This window comes from Oncorhynchus gorbuscha, linkage group LG02 (genome assembly GCF_021184085.1).
Source record: "Oncorhynchus gorbuscha isolate QuinsamMale2020 ecotype Even-year linkage group LG02, OgorEven_v1.0, whole genome shotgun sequence".
Taxonomy (NCBI): Eukaryota; Metazoa; Chordata; class Actinopteri; order Salmoniformes; family Salmonidae; genus Oncorhynchus; species Oncorhynchus gorbuscha.
The window spans coordinates 8,619,009-8,633,015 of record NC_060174.1 but is presented as its reverse complement, the minus strand read 5'-3'; the positions used below and the strand labels follow the sequence as shown (position 1 = coordinate 8,633,015).

Genomic DNA, 14,007 nt, shown 5'->3' with positions numbered 1-14,007 from the left:
ACGGATGAACCAATGAGAGGAGAGTAAAAAAAATATATATATATATATATTGGATCAGAGCGACATCAGTGTTCTGTTCGTTCGTTCCTTCTGAAACTTGGAATGATGGGAAGAGAGGAATGTTGTTGTTTCATCTCTTCAACTTCAACTACATCTGTATATATATATATATTTTTTTGGGGGGGGTTCGCAGCGACATCTGTCTATTTCTATCTCTCTCTCTTTCGCTCTTCCCCTCCAGAAGTGTTTTGTGGGGAAATATTGATTTAGGTCCTTACATTAGTCCACCATTCTGTTCCTGACCCCCCGAACTCTAACCCCTTGACCTATAAGAGTGAGGACTGTTGTGTTGCTGTTTTTGGTTGTTTTGTTTTGTTCCTATAATTGTATCGCGGTCGAGAGACTGAATTGAGGACGATGAAGAAAAGGCCGTGTGGATAACAAGCAGTCGGCTCCGTCCCAAACAGAAGCCTTTTCGTCTCTGCTTTGGTCGCCATGGCGAAAGATTAAAACTCGCCAGTCACGGAGAAAAGGGTCCTTCTACTTGTAAATAGTGTTTGTGACTAGTAGGATGCCATTTGAGACTCTGAGTGGTTTTACTCTTTGACTGTATGGAGACCTGACGACAAATACATTATTATAATACCAGACTTTATTCTCTCGCCTTCTTTACACACACACACACACACACACACACACACACACACACACACACACACACACACACACACACACACACACACACACACACACACACACACACACACACACACACACACACACACACACACACACACACACACACACACACACACTGTTACACACACACACACACACACACACTGTTACACACACACACTGTTACACACACACACTGTTACACACACACACTGTTACACACACACTGTTACACACACACACTGTTACACACACACACACTGTTACACACACACACACTGTTACACACACACTGTTACACACACACACTGTTACACACACACACACTGTTACACACACACACACTGTTACACACACAAACACTGTTACACACACAAACACTGTTACACACACAAACACTGTTACACACACAAACACACACACACTGTTACACACACTGTTACACACACTGTTACACACACACACACACACACACACACACACACACACACACACACACACACACACACACACACACACACACTGTTACACACACACACACACACACACACACACACACACACACACTGTTACACACACACACTGTAACACACACACACTGTTACACACACACACTGTTACACACACACTGTTACACACACACACTGTTACACACACACACACACTGTTACACACACACTGTTACACACACACACACACACACTGTTACACACACACACACTGTTACACACACACACACTGTTACACACACAAACACTGTTACACACACAAACACTGTTACACACACAAACACTGTTACACACACAAACACACACACACTGTTACACACACTGTTACACACACACACACACACACACACACACACACACACACACACACACACACACACACACACACACACACACACACACACACACACACACACACACACACACACTGTGTGAGTCAATGTGGAGACTTGTCACCTGCTTCTCTCTCTCTTCTCACCTGCTTCTCTCTCTCTTCTCACCTGCTTCTCTCTCTCTTCTCACCTGCTTCTCTCTCTCTCTTCTCACCTGCTTCTCTCTCTCTTCTCACCTGCTCCAATCATTCTCTTTCTCTGTCCTCACATAGTTTTCCATTAATACAGAATATCAGTGTTCACAGATTTCAATGAAAAGACGAGCTGAATAAATACACACTGCATTTCATGTCCTGTTTCTATTCTTTATTCAAATTAAACTTTATTATTCACTTGCGCCAAATACAACAGGTGTAGACCTTACCTTGCAATGCTTTCTAACACCTTGTGGAGGCTATATACAGGGTGTAACGGTACAGAGTCAATGAGGAGGCTATATATAGGGGGTACCAGTACAGAGTCAATGTGGAGGCTATATACAGGGTGTACCGGTACAGAGTCAGTGTGGTGGCTATATACAGGGTGTAACGGTACAGAGTCAATGAGGAGGCTATATACAGGGGGTACCGGTACAGAGTCAATGTGGAGGCTATATACAGGGGGTACCGGTACAGAGTCAGTGTGGAGGCTATATACAGGGTGTTACGGTACAGAGTCAATGTGGAGGCTATATACAGGGGGTACCGGTACAGAGTCAATGTGGAGGCTATATACAGGGGGTACCGGTACAGAGTCAATGTGGAGGCTATATACAGGGGGTACCGGTACAGAGTCAATGTGGAGGCTATATACAGGGGGTACCGGTACAGAGTCAATGTGGAGGCTATATACAGGGGGTACCGGTACAGAGTCAGTGTGGAGGCTATATACAGGGGGTACCGGTACAGAGTCAATGTGGAGGCTATATACAGGGGGTACCGGTACAGAGTCAATGTGGAGGCTATATACAGGGGGTACCGGTACAGAGTCAATGTGGAGGCTATATACAGGGGGTACCGGTACAGAGTCAATGTGGAGGCTATATACAGGGGGTACCGGTACAGAGTCAGTGTGGAGGCTATATACAGGGGGTACCGGTACAGAGTCAGTGTGGAGGCTATATACAGGGGGTACCGGTACAGAGTCAGTGTGCGGGGGTACAGGTTAGAGGTCATTTGTAGGTAGAGGTGAAGTGACTATTCACCCTGGTTTTCGGGAAGCCCACTCTGTTGGACCGAATGGTTCCACAGGCTCACATCTCCAGCTGTCTCAGGTCTGAAAAGGTCTTGTGTAGAAGTTGTCCACAAACAGTTTGTAGCCCTTCCCTAGCAGCTGAAAATCTAATAGCTGCATAACAGAGTCGTAGCTCAGTCCCTTCCCGGTAGCACAACTGTTCTTCCCTTCATAGACAAAAAAATTGCACGTGTATGTATGCACACGCAGAATCTGCCAAAACAAACAGTTTGTAACCCCATTTAGTCGGTTTGTTACGTATGTACTGTTTTAGGCCGATTCTGGCTTTTGAGGCTACCATTCTCTCATCTATGGAAAGGTTTCTGGCTGAAAATAAGTATGCAGTCCATATAATATAATAATATAATAATATAATAATATATACCATTTAGCAGACGCTTTTATCCAAAGCGACTTACAGTCATGTGTGCATACGTTCTACGTATGGGTGGTCCCGGGATCGAACTCACTACCCTGGCGTTACAAGCGCCATGCTCTACCAACTGAGCTACAGAAGGACCAATGATGTCGAGGTAGAGAGGTTTCATTTTGCATAGCTTATCAAACCTTGCCGTGCCTCATTTCGTCTCATTGTCCTTATCAACTTCTGGGTCACTAATATGAAGTGCATGTGAAATTGTCAGAAACCAGGGCTCCATAGGGACCTATGTAGTGCACTACTTTAGGGATCAGGGATGAGAAAACACACAATGCAACTCATTCTAGCTAATAGAATGAATGAAATATCCTTACAGCTTTAAAAGGGGAACGAACAGCATCGTCCCTGTCCTCGGGCAAAGACAAGACCTTCCCCAACTCCAACCTGACCCCGGAGTACCTGCTATTATCAGGGTATTGCATGCCTAGATGTCAAAGACTATAAAAATACAATCTTTATTTTGGGTTTCTCAAATGGAGGTAAGGAATCATCGCTTCCTACCTTCACATTTATTGGGGTGATGAACCCATTCGTCATCTCCCTCTTTCTTCTCCGCCACGCAAGTAAACTAAATCATTCTGACTAAATATTGTTGTCTAGTAATGAATACAACAACACGATGTCTACAGTACGTCAGACCATTAGATTCACTTCTACATGTCGCCCTCAACATGCTACTGATTTACATGCTTCACTTACGCCTCGCTCTGAACCAATCACAGGCAGAGAAGTGAACCCCACTCGACCAATCAGGGAAGGAGACGAGAGGGGATCGAAGCCCTTATGTTCTGGTTACTTTACGCAGATATCAAGGATCAGTTCGCGTCCCCCAAATGTTTGTGGCGTAATCACGTAGAACAGCCACCAGAGGACGCCATTCTCGTATTTTTACACAGCATCATCTATTTTATTTTACTGCCAGACCTTATACAGTATGTACCTCATCCTCCCGGTTACAGCTCTCCGGGAAGAATACTGGACAAATATCCTACCCAATGCCTTTCCTCAAATCAAAGTTTATTGGTAAATGTACACAGATCTGAAGATTTGATTGCAGGTGCAGTCGAAATGCTTGTGTTTCTAGCTCCAACAGTGCAGTAATAATACCCAGCAATACAGAACAACACCCATATAACCCCCCCCGGCCCAAAAAAGTGAAAAGAAAGAAATTAAGAAATATCAGAAGAGATAATTCTGATATTCCATGTATTTATAGGGGGTAATCTGATGCTAGATCTGTGGGTGAAGGGCTACATCAACCCTCAAGCCTCTTTCTATCCATCCCTCGATCGCTGCAACAATATTTCATCACTCATCATTCCACCTCTCCATCCATCCATTTATCCATCCATCCACCCATCCATCCATCCATCCATCCATCCATCCATCCATCCATCCATCCATCCATCCATCCATCCATGTAATCCATCCATCCACCCATCCATCCACCCATCCATCCACCCATCCATCTCCATCCATCCATCCCATCCATCCCTCCATCCATCCCTCCATCCATCCACCCATCCATCCATCCATCCATCCATCCATCCATGTAATCCATCCATCCATCCATCCATCCACCCATCCATCCATCCACCCATCCATCCATCCATCCATCCATCCATCCATCCATCCATCCATCCATCCATCCATCCATCCATCCATCCATCCATGTAATCCATCCACCCATCCATCCATCCATCCATCCATCCATCCACCCATCCATCTCCATCCATCCACCCATCCATCCATCCACCCATCCATCCATCCATCCATCCATCCATCCACCCATCCATCCATCCATCCATCCATCCACCCATCCATCCATCCATCCACCCATCCATCTCCATCCATCCACCCATCCATCCATCCATCCATCCATCCATCCATCCATCCATCCATCCATCCATCCATCCATCCATCCATCCAATCCATCCATCCATCCACCCATCCATCTCCATCCATCCACCCATCCATCCATCCATCCATCCACCCATCCATCTCCATCCATCCATCCATCCCATCCATCCCTCCATCCATCCCTCCATCCATCCATCCACCCATCCATCTCCATCCATCCATCCATCCATCCATCCATCCCTCCATCCATCCATCCACCCATCCATCCATCCCTCCATCCATCCATCCATCCATCCATCCATCCACCCATCCATCTCCATCCATCCATCCATCCCATCCATCCCTCCATCCATCCATCCATCCATCCATCCATCCATCCACCCATCCATCCATCCATCCATCCATCCATCCATCCATCCGTGTTCATTCGTTCACTCACTCAGCCGTGACCTTCAGTATAATGTGTTGTTTAGGTATGGACCATTTTTCTGCTGTTAGACCAATGACTTACAGTGTAAGACGGTCTATGGATGAATCACACATGAAACCATATTGCCTACATAGGGCTCTAGTCTAAAGTAGTGCACTACATAGGGAATAGGGCTCTAGTCTAAAGTAGTGCACTACATAGGGAATAGGGCTCTGGTCTAAAGTAGTGCACTACATAGGTCCCTATGGAGCCCTGGTCTAAAGTAGTGCACTACATAGGTCCCTATGTAGCCCTGGTCTATAGTAGTGCACTACATAGGGAATAGGGCTCTAGTCTATAGTAGTGCACTACATAGGGAATAGGGCTCTGGTCTAAAGTAGTGCACTACATAGGTCCCTATGGAGCCCTGGTCTAAAGTAGTGCACTACATAGGTCCCTATGGAGCCCTGGTCTAAAGTAGTGCACTACATAGGTCCCTATGTAGCCCTGGTCTAAAGAAGTGCACTACATAGGTCCCTATGGAGCCCTGGTCTAAAGTAGTGCACTACATAGGTCCCTACCATCCCTGTGTGGACCAGAAGTCACAAGGACAGTAACAGAAGACAGTTGGGTCAAGTGGAGACATTTTGCTGGACCCCACAAGGATTTAAAATTTAGCGGTTAGGTTTAGGGTTACAATTAAGGTGAAGGTTTAAGGAGACTAGGATTTTAAATGAATTAATTGTTTTGGTCCCCACAAGGATAGTAAAACAAACGTGTGAGAGAGAATTATCTTGACTCAGGAAAGGTTGGTGACCACTGTTCTACAGAGTTGGGCTGTTGTTATGTTTCTTTTTGTAGTGCTGATGAACTGTTGATTCAGCGTAGGCCTGTGACTACAAACTTGTTTTGTGTGTAGAACAAATCAAATATTAATTCATATCTCATCCAGTCAATCAATCAATCAATTGGCAATCAATCAACGCAATAAAGACGATTTTAGCATTCAGACCATTGATTTATTTAAGCTTAATGTGGTTTAATAGATCGATAGATCGTTCTGATGGGTTCAGTAGGGTCTAGGGGTTGTTTCTGGACAGGGCCATAATTACCTCCTAGTTCAGGGGTTCAGTAGGGTCTAGGGGTTGTTTCTGGACAGGGCCATAACAACCTCCTAGGTCAGGGGTTTAGTAGGGTCTAGGGGTTGTTTCTGGACAGGGCCATAATCACCTCCTAGTTCAGGGGAACAGTAGGGTCTAGGGGTTGTTTCTGGACAGGGCCATAATGACCTCCTAGTTCAGGGGAACAGTAGGGTCTAGGGGTTGTTTCTGGACAGGGCCATAATGACCTCCTAGTTCAGGGGAACAGTAGGGTCTAGGGGTTGTTTCTGGACAGGGCCATAATAACCTCCTAGGTCAGGGGTTTAGTAGGGTCTAGGGGTTGTTTCTGGACAGGGCCATAATCACCTCCTAGTTCAGGGGTTCAGTAGGGTCTAGGGGTTGTTTCTGGACAGGGCCATAATGACCTCCTAGTTCAGGGGTTCAGTAGGGTCTAGGGGTTGTTTCTGGACAGGGCCATAATGACCTCCTAGTTCAGGGGTTCAGTAGGGTCTAGGGGTTGTTTCTGGACAGGGCCATAATGACCTCCTAGTTCAGGGGTTCAGTAGGGTGTAGGGGTTGTTTCTGGACAGGGCCATAATAACCCCTTAGTTCAGGGGAACAATAGGGTGACATAAGTGGGATGTGGGGGTGGTCTAGGTCACTTACAGTGTCCCCCTATATACAGTCCTCTCGTCACCTGTGACTTTGCGGTTGTTCGTTGAGTTCCGGTAGGTAACCAACTGACAACAGTCTTCTTACAGCTGCGTAGTAACAGAGTCCTCCGTGCCGCAGGTTTCCTCGACGACAGCCAACGGATCCACCGACCCCCCTCCAACAACCCTGCCACCTCCTCCTCCCTCGAAGATGCTCTCGCTGGAGTCCAGATGGTGGAATTTAGAGTCTGCCATATTGGAAGCACAGTGCAGGGATTGGCAGGGGCAGGGAGGTGGGAGGGGCAAGGGGAGGAGAGAGTCCGTCTCATTTGCTCGTCTGGAGAAATTAGGAGTGGCTCCGACTGGCTTAGTATGTCCTGCCTGGTTAAGCTGCGTCTCGCTGCAGCTCAAATGACTAACTAAACTGAGGTCATACGACCCTCGACCTCTCAGGGGGTGGAGCAAGCCGTCTGAGATGGTGACGGAGAGAGGGGATTGGCTGACGGAGAGGGGAAGGAGCGGGGCTTTGCGTGAGAACAGGAAGCCGAGGCGTTTAAAATAGTCTGGCGTCTTATTGGATGCCGCCACCGACAACCGCTGGAGACGACTCTCCATGCGAGCGAAGGATGAGGAGGTGGAGGAGGAAGGGAACGAAGGGAAGATAGAAGAAGAGGAAGAGACGGCTTCTCTCCTCACCCCGTTGCTCTTTGGTTTACCCTCCTCCTCTTCCTCCTCCCCCCATCCTTCCTCCTCATCCTCTTCCTCATCCTCTCCCTCCACCTCCATTCCTGAAATACTGCGGACTAAAGCGGAGACGCCATATTTAGGTTTCTTCTTCTCCATGCTTCCTGTCGGGGTCAGAAAGGTCATGCCCATTGACCTCTTGGCTCCTCCCACCTCCTGCGACCCCAGAGAAGGATCATTGGGGTCAAAGTTAGAGTCGGGCCCCCCCTCATCACTGGTTCCTCCGTTGTCTCTCAGTGTGGCGTTGCTGCTGGAGGAGTAGTGGCGTCTGGGAGGCCGACGGTTACCAAGGAGATCTAAAGCCTCATAACGGAAACTGGAGATGTTCTGCTTCAACTCCTAGATATGAAAGGAAAGGAGGGGGATAGAGAGAGGGATGGAGAGAGAGGGATGGAGAGAGAGGGATGGATAGAGAGAGGGATGGAGAGAGAGGGATGGAGAGAGAGGGATGGATGGAGATAGAGGGATGGAGAGAGAGAGGGATGGAGAGAGATAGAGGGATAGAGAGAGATAGAGGGATGGAGAGAGAGGGATGGATAGAGAGGGATGGATAGAGAGAGGGATGGAGAGAGAGGGATGGAGAGAGAGGGTTGGAGAGAGAGGGTTGGAGAGAGAGGGATGGAGAGAGAGGGATGGAGAGAGAGGGATGGAGAGAGAGAGGGTTGGAGAGAGAGCGATGGAGAGAGAGGGATGGGAGAGAGAGAGGGATGGAGAGAGAGGGATGGAGAGAGAGGGATGGAGAGAGAGGGAGGGAGAGAGAGGGAGGGAGAGAGATGGATGGAGAGAGAGGGAGGGAGAGAGATGGATGGGGAGAGAGTGGTGGAGAGAGAGGGATGGAGAGAGATGGATGGAGAGAGAGGGGTGGAGAGAGAGGGGTGGAGAGAGAGGGATGGAGAGAGATGGATGGAGAGAGATGGATGAGAGAGAGAGGGATGGAGAGAGAGGGATGGAAAGAGAGGGATGGAGAGAGAGAGGGATGGAGAGAGAGGGATGGAAAGAGAGGGATGAGAGAGAGGGATGGAGAGAGAGGGGGATGGAGAGAGAGGGGGATGGAGAGAGAGGGATGGAGAGAGAGGGATGGAGAGAGAGATGGAGAGAGAGATGGAGAGGGAGGGATGGAGAGAGGGATGGAGAGAGGGATGGAGAGAGAGATGGAGAGAGATGGATGGAGAGAGAGGGATGGAGAGAGAGGGATTAGAGAGAGATGGAGAGGGAGGGATGGAGAGAGAGGGATGGATTGAGGGATAGAGAGAGATGGAGAGAGAGATGGAGAGAGATGGATGGAGAGAGAGGGATGGAGAGAGAGATGGAGAGAGAGGGATAGAGAGAGGGATGGAGAGAGAGATGGAGAGAGAGATGGAGAGAGATGGATGGAGAGAGAGGGATGGAGAGAGAGGGATTAGGGAGGGATGGAGAGAGAGGGATGGAGAGAGGGATAGAGAGAGATGGAGAGGGAGGGATGGCGAGAGAGGGATGGAGAGAGAGGGATGAGAGAGAGGGATAGAGAGAGATGGAGAGGGAGGAATGGTGAGAGAGGGATGGAGAGAGAGGGATGAGAGAGGGATAGAGAGATGGAGAGGGAGGGATGGCGAGAGAGGGATGGAGAGAGAGGGATGGAGAGAGAGGGATGGAGAGAGAGGGATGGAGAGAGAGGGATGGAGAGAGAGGGATGGAAAGAGAGGGATGGAAAGAGAGGGATGGAGAGAGGTATGGAGAGAGAGAGATGGAGAGAGATGGATGAGAGAGATGGATGGAGAGAGAGAGATGGAGAGAGATGGATGAGAGAGATGGATGAGAGAGATGGATGAGAGAGAGGGATGGAGAGAGAGGGATGGAGAGAGATGGATGAGAGAGATGGATGAGAGTGAGAGAGGGATGGAGAGAGAGGGATGGAGAGAGATGGATGAGAGTGAGAGAGGGATGGAGAGAGAGGGATGGAAAAAGAGGGATGGAGAGAGAGGGATGGAAAGAGAGGGATGGAGAGAGAGGGATGAGAGAGGGATAGAGAGATGGAGAGGGAGGGATGGCGAGAGGGGGATGGAGAGAGAGGGATGAGAGAGGGATAGAGAGATGGAGAGGGAGGGAGGGATGGCGAGAGGGGGATGGAGAGAGAGGGATGGAGAGAGAGGGATGGAGAGAGAGGGATAGAGAGAGATGGAGAGAGAGGGATGGAGAGAGAGGGATGGAGAGAGAGGGATGGAGAGAGAGGGATGGAGAGAGAGGGATGGAAAGAGAGGGATGGAAAGAGAGGGATGGAGAGAGGTATGGAGAGAGAGAGATGGAGAGAGATGGATGAGAGAGATGGATGGAGAGAGAGAGATGGAGAGAGATGGATGAGAGAGATGGATGAGAGAGAGGGATGGAGAGAGAGGGATGGAGAGAGATGGATGAGAGTGAGAGAGGGATGGAGAGAGAGGGATGGAGAGAGATGGATGAGAGAGATGGATGAGAGAGAGGGATGGAGAGAGAGGGATGGAGAGAGATGGATGAGAGTGAGAGATGGATGGAGAGAGAGGGATGGAAAAAGAGGGATGGAGAGAGAGGGATGGAAAGAGAGGGATGGAGAGAGAGGGATGGAGAGAGAGGGGGTGGAGAGAGAGGGATGGAGAGAGAGGGATGGAGAGAGAGGGATGGAAAGAGAGGGATGGAGAGAGAGGGATGGAGAGAGATAGAGGGATGGAGAGAGATAGAGGGATGGAGAGAGAGGGATGGAGAGAGAGGGATGGAGAGGGATGGAGATAGAGGGATGGAGAGAGGGATGGAAAGAGAGGGATGAGAGAGAGAGGGATGGAGAGAGAGGGATGGAAAGAGAGGGATGGAGAGAGAGGGATGGAAAGAGAGGGATGGAGAGAGAGGGGGATGGAGAGAGAGGGGGATGGAGAGAGAGGCATGGAGAGAGAGGGATGGAGAGAGAGAGATGGAGAGAGAGATGGAGAGGGAGGGATGGAGAGAGAGGGATGGAGAGAGAGATGGAGAGGGAGGGATGGAGAGAGAGGGATGGAGAGAGAGGGATGGAGAGAGGGATAGAGAGAGATGGATGGAGAGAGAGGGATGGAGAGGGAGGGATGGAGAGAGAGGGATGGAGAGAGAGGGATGGTGAGAGAGGGATGGAGAGAGAGGGATAGAGAGAGATGGAGAGAGAGGGATGGAGAGAGAGGGATGGAGAGAGAGGGATGGATAGAGAGAGGGATGGAGAGAGAGGGATGAAAAGAGAGGGATGGAAAGAGAGGGATGGAGAGAGGTATGGAGAGAGAGAGATGGAGAGAGATGGATGAGAGAGATGGATGGAGAGAGAGAGATGGAGAGAGATGGATGAGAGAGATGGATGAGAGAGATGGATGAGAGAGAGGGATGGAGAGAGAGGGATGGAGAGAGATGATGAGAGTGAGAGAGGGATGGAGAGAGAGGGATGGAGAGAGATGGATGAGAGAGATGGATGAGAGAGAGGGATGGAGAGAGAGGGATGGAGAGAGATGGATGAGAGTGAGAGAGGGATGGAGAGAGAGGGATGAGAGTGAGAGAGGGATGGAGAGAGAGGGATGGAAAGAGAGGGATGGAAAGAGAGGGATGGAGAGAGAGAGGGATGGAGAGAGAGGGATGGAGAGAGAGGGATGGAGAGAGAGGGATGGAGAGGGATGGAGAGAGAGGGATGGAGAGAGATAGAGGGATGGAGAGAGAGGGATGGAGATAGAGAGGGATGGAGAGAGAGGGATGGAGAGAGAGGGATGGAAAGAGAGGGGGATGGAGAGAGAGGGATGGAGAGGGATGGAGAGGGATGGAGAGAGAGGGATAGAGAGAGATAGAGGGATGGAGAGAGAGGGATGGAGAGGGATGGAGAGAGAGGGATGGAGAGAGAGAGGGATGGAGAGAGAGGGATGGAAAGAGAGGGATGGAGAGAGATGGGGATGGAGAGAGAGGGGGATGGAGAGAGAGGGGGATGGAGAGAGAGGCATGGAGAGAGAGGGATGGAGAGAGAGAGATGGAGAGAGAGATGGAGAGGGAGGGATGGAGAGAGAGGGATGGAGAGAGGGATAGAGAGAGATGGATGGAGAGAGAGGGATAGAGAGAGGGATAGAGAGAGAGGGATGGAGAGAGAGGGGGATGGAGAGAGAGGCATGGAGAGAGAGGGATGGAGAGAGAGGGATGGAGAGAGGGATAGAGAGAGAGGGATGGAGAGAGAGGGGGATGGAGAGAGAGGGGGATGGAGAGAGAGGCATGGAGAGAGAGGGATGGAGAGAGAGAGATGAGAGAGAGGGATGGAGAGAGAGGGATGGAGAGAGGGATAGAGCTCGATGGAGAGGGAGGGATGGCGAGAGAGGGATGGAGAGAGAGGGATGAGAGAGGGATAGAGAGAGATGGAGAGGGAGGGATGGTGAGAGAGGGATGGAGAGAGAGGGATGAGAGAGGGATAGAGAGAGATGGAGAGGAAGGGATGGCGAGGGAGGGATGGAGAGAGAGGGATGGAGAGAGAGGGATGGAGAGAGAGTGATAGAGAGAGATGGAGAGAGAGGGATAGAGAGAGAGATGGAGAGAGAGGGATGGCGAGAGAGGGATGGCGAGAGAGGGATAGAGAGGGATGGCGAGAGAAGGATAGAGAGAGAGATGGAGAGAGAGGGATGAATGGAGAGAGAGATAGAGAGAGGGATGAGAGAGAGGGGTGAGAGAGAGGGATGAGAGAGGGATGGAGTGAGGTGGAGACAGATAGATATTACATATAGTCTTCTGAAGAACTACGGTCGATGTCAATCTAATTGGCAAAACGTCCTCCTTCCACACACACCTTAAAGTTCTCCTCGGTCAGTCCCTCGTCCGTCTTGGAACTGCGTATCATGGCCGCCACGTACCTCTTCACCAGGCTACGGATCACTTCCTGTTAACAATGACATTACTTCCTGTTAACCACAACACTGTCACCATGGACACCCCTGTCCGACACTTTTTTTTAAAGAAAATAACATTTTATGAATCCATAAGAGACTGACATGTACACACACAGATTCATTAAATAATGCTGTCATTGAAAATTGTACACCCAAGGTAGGCTTCTGCCCCTTTAAGAGGTGAAATAGATTGTGGACACTATGTTGTGATTCAGGGTTCAGTCCCTTTAAGAGCTAGAATAGATTGTGGACCCTATGTTGTGATTCAGGGATCTGCCCCTTTAAGAGGTGAAATAGATTGTGGACCCTATGTTGTGATTCAGGGTTCTGTCCCTTTAAGAGGTGAAATAGATTGTGGACACTATGTTGTGATTCAGGCTCTGCCCCTTTAAGAGCTAGAATAGATTGTGGACACTATGTTGTGATTCAGGCTCTGCCCCTTTAAGAGCTAGAATAGATTGTGGACACTATGTTGTGATTCAGGGTTCAGTCCCTTTAAGAGCTAGAATAGATTGTGGACCCTATGTTGTGATTCAGGGATCTGCCCCTTTAAGAGGTGAAATAGATTGTGGACCCTATGTTGTGATTCAGGGTTCTGTCCCTTTAAGAGGTGAAATAGATTGTGGACACTATGTTGTGATTCAGGCTCTGCCCCTTTAAGAGCTAGAATAGATTGTGGACACTATGTTGTGATTAAGGCTCTGCCCCTTTAAGAGCTAGAATAGATTGTGGACACTATGTTGTGATTCAGGGTTCTGTCCCTTTAAGAGGTTAAATAGATTGTGGACCCTATGTTGTGATTCAGGTATCTGCCCCTTTAAGAGCTAGAATAGATTGTGGACCCTATGTTGTGATTCAGGCTCTGCCCCTTTAAGAGCTAGAATAGATTGTGGACACTATGTTGTGATTAAGGCTCTGCCCCTTTAAGAGCTAGAATAGATTGTGGACACTATGTTGTGATTCAGGGTTCTGTCCCTTTAAGAGGTTAAATAGATTGTGGACACTATGTTGTGATTCAGGTATCTGCCCCTTTAAGAGCTAGAATAGATTGTGGACCCTATGTTGTGATTCAGGGTTCTGTCCCTTTAAGAGGTGAAATAGATTGTGGACCCTATGTTGTGATTCAGGGAT

At 49.0% G+C, this 14,007-nt stretch overlaps 2 protein-coding genes across 7 annotated transcripts in view; one reads left to right on the top strand and one right to left on the bottom strand.

Moving 5' to 3' along the window:
* The window catches only part of LOC123996726 (dachshund homolog 2-like), a 93,629-nt gene extending 92,981 nt beyond the window's left edge, over positions 1-648 (top strand). For all 6 annotated transcript variants that reach the window (XR_006832034.1, XR_006832032.1, XR_006832031.1 and 3 more), the window contains one exon: positions 1-648. This exon is cut by the window's left edge and continues 145 nt beyond it. The gene's annotated coding sequence lies outside the window, so the exon portion shown is untranslated.
* LOC123996747 (neuromedin-U receptor 1-like) overlaps positions 1-14,007 on the bottom strand; it is a 708,675-nt gene that overhangs the window by 655,115 nt on the left and 39,553 nt on the right. The gene's annotated exons all lie outside the window — the stretch shown is intronic.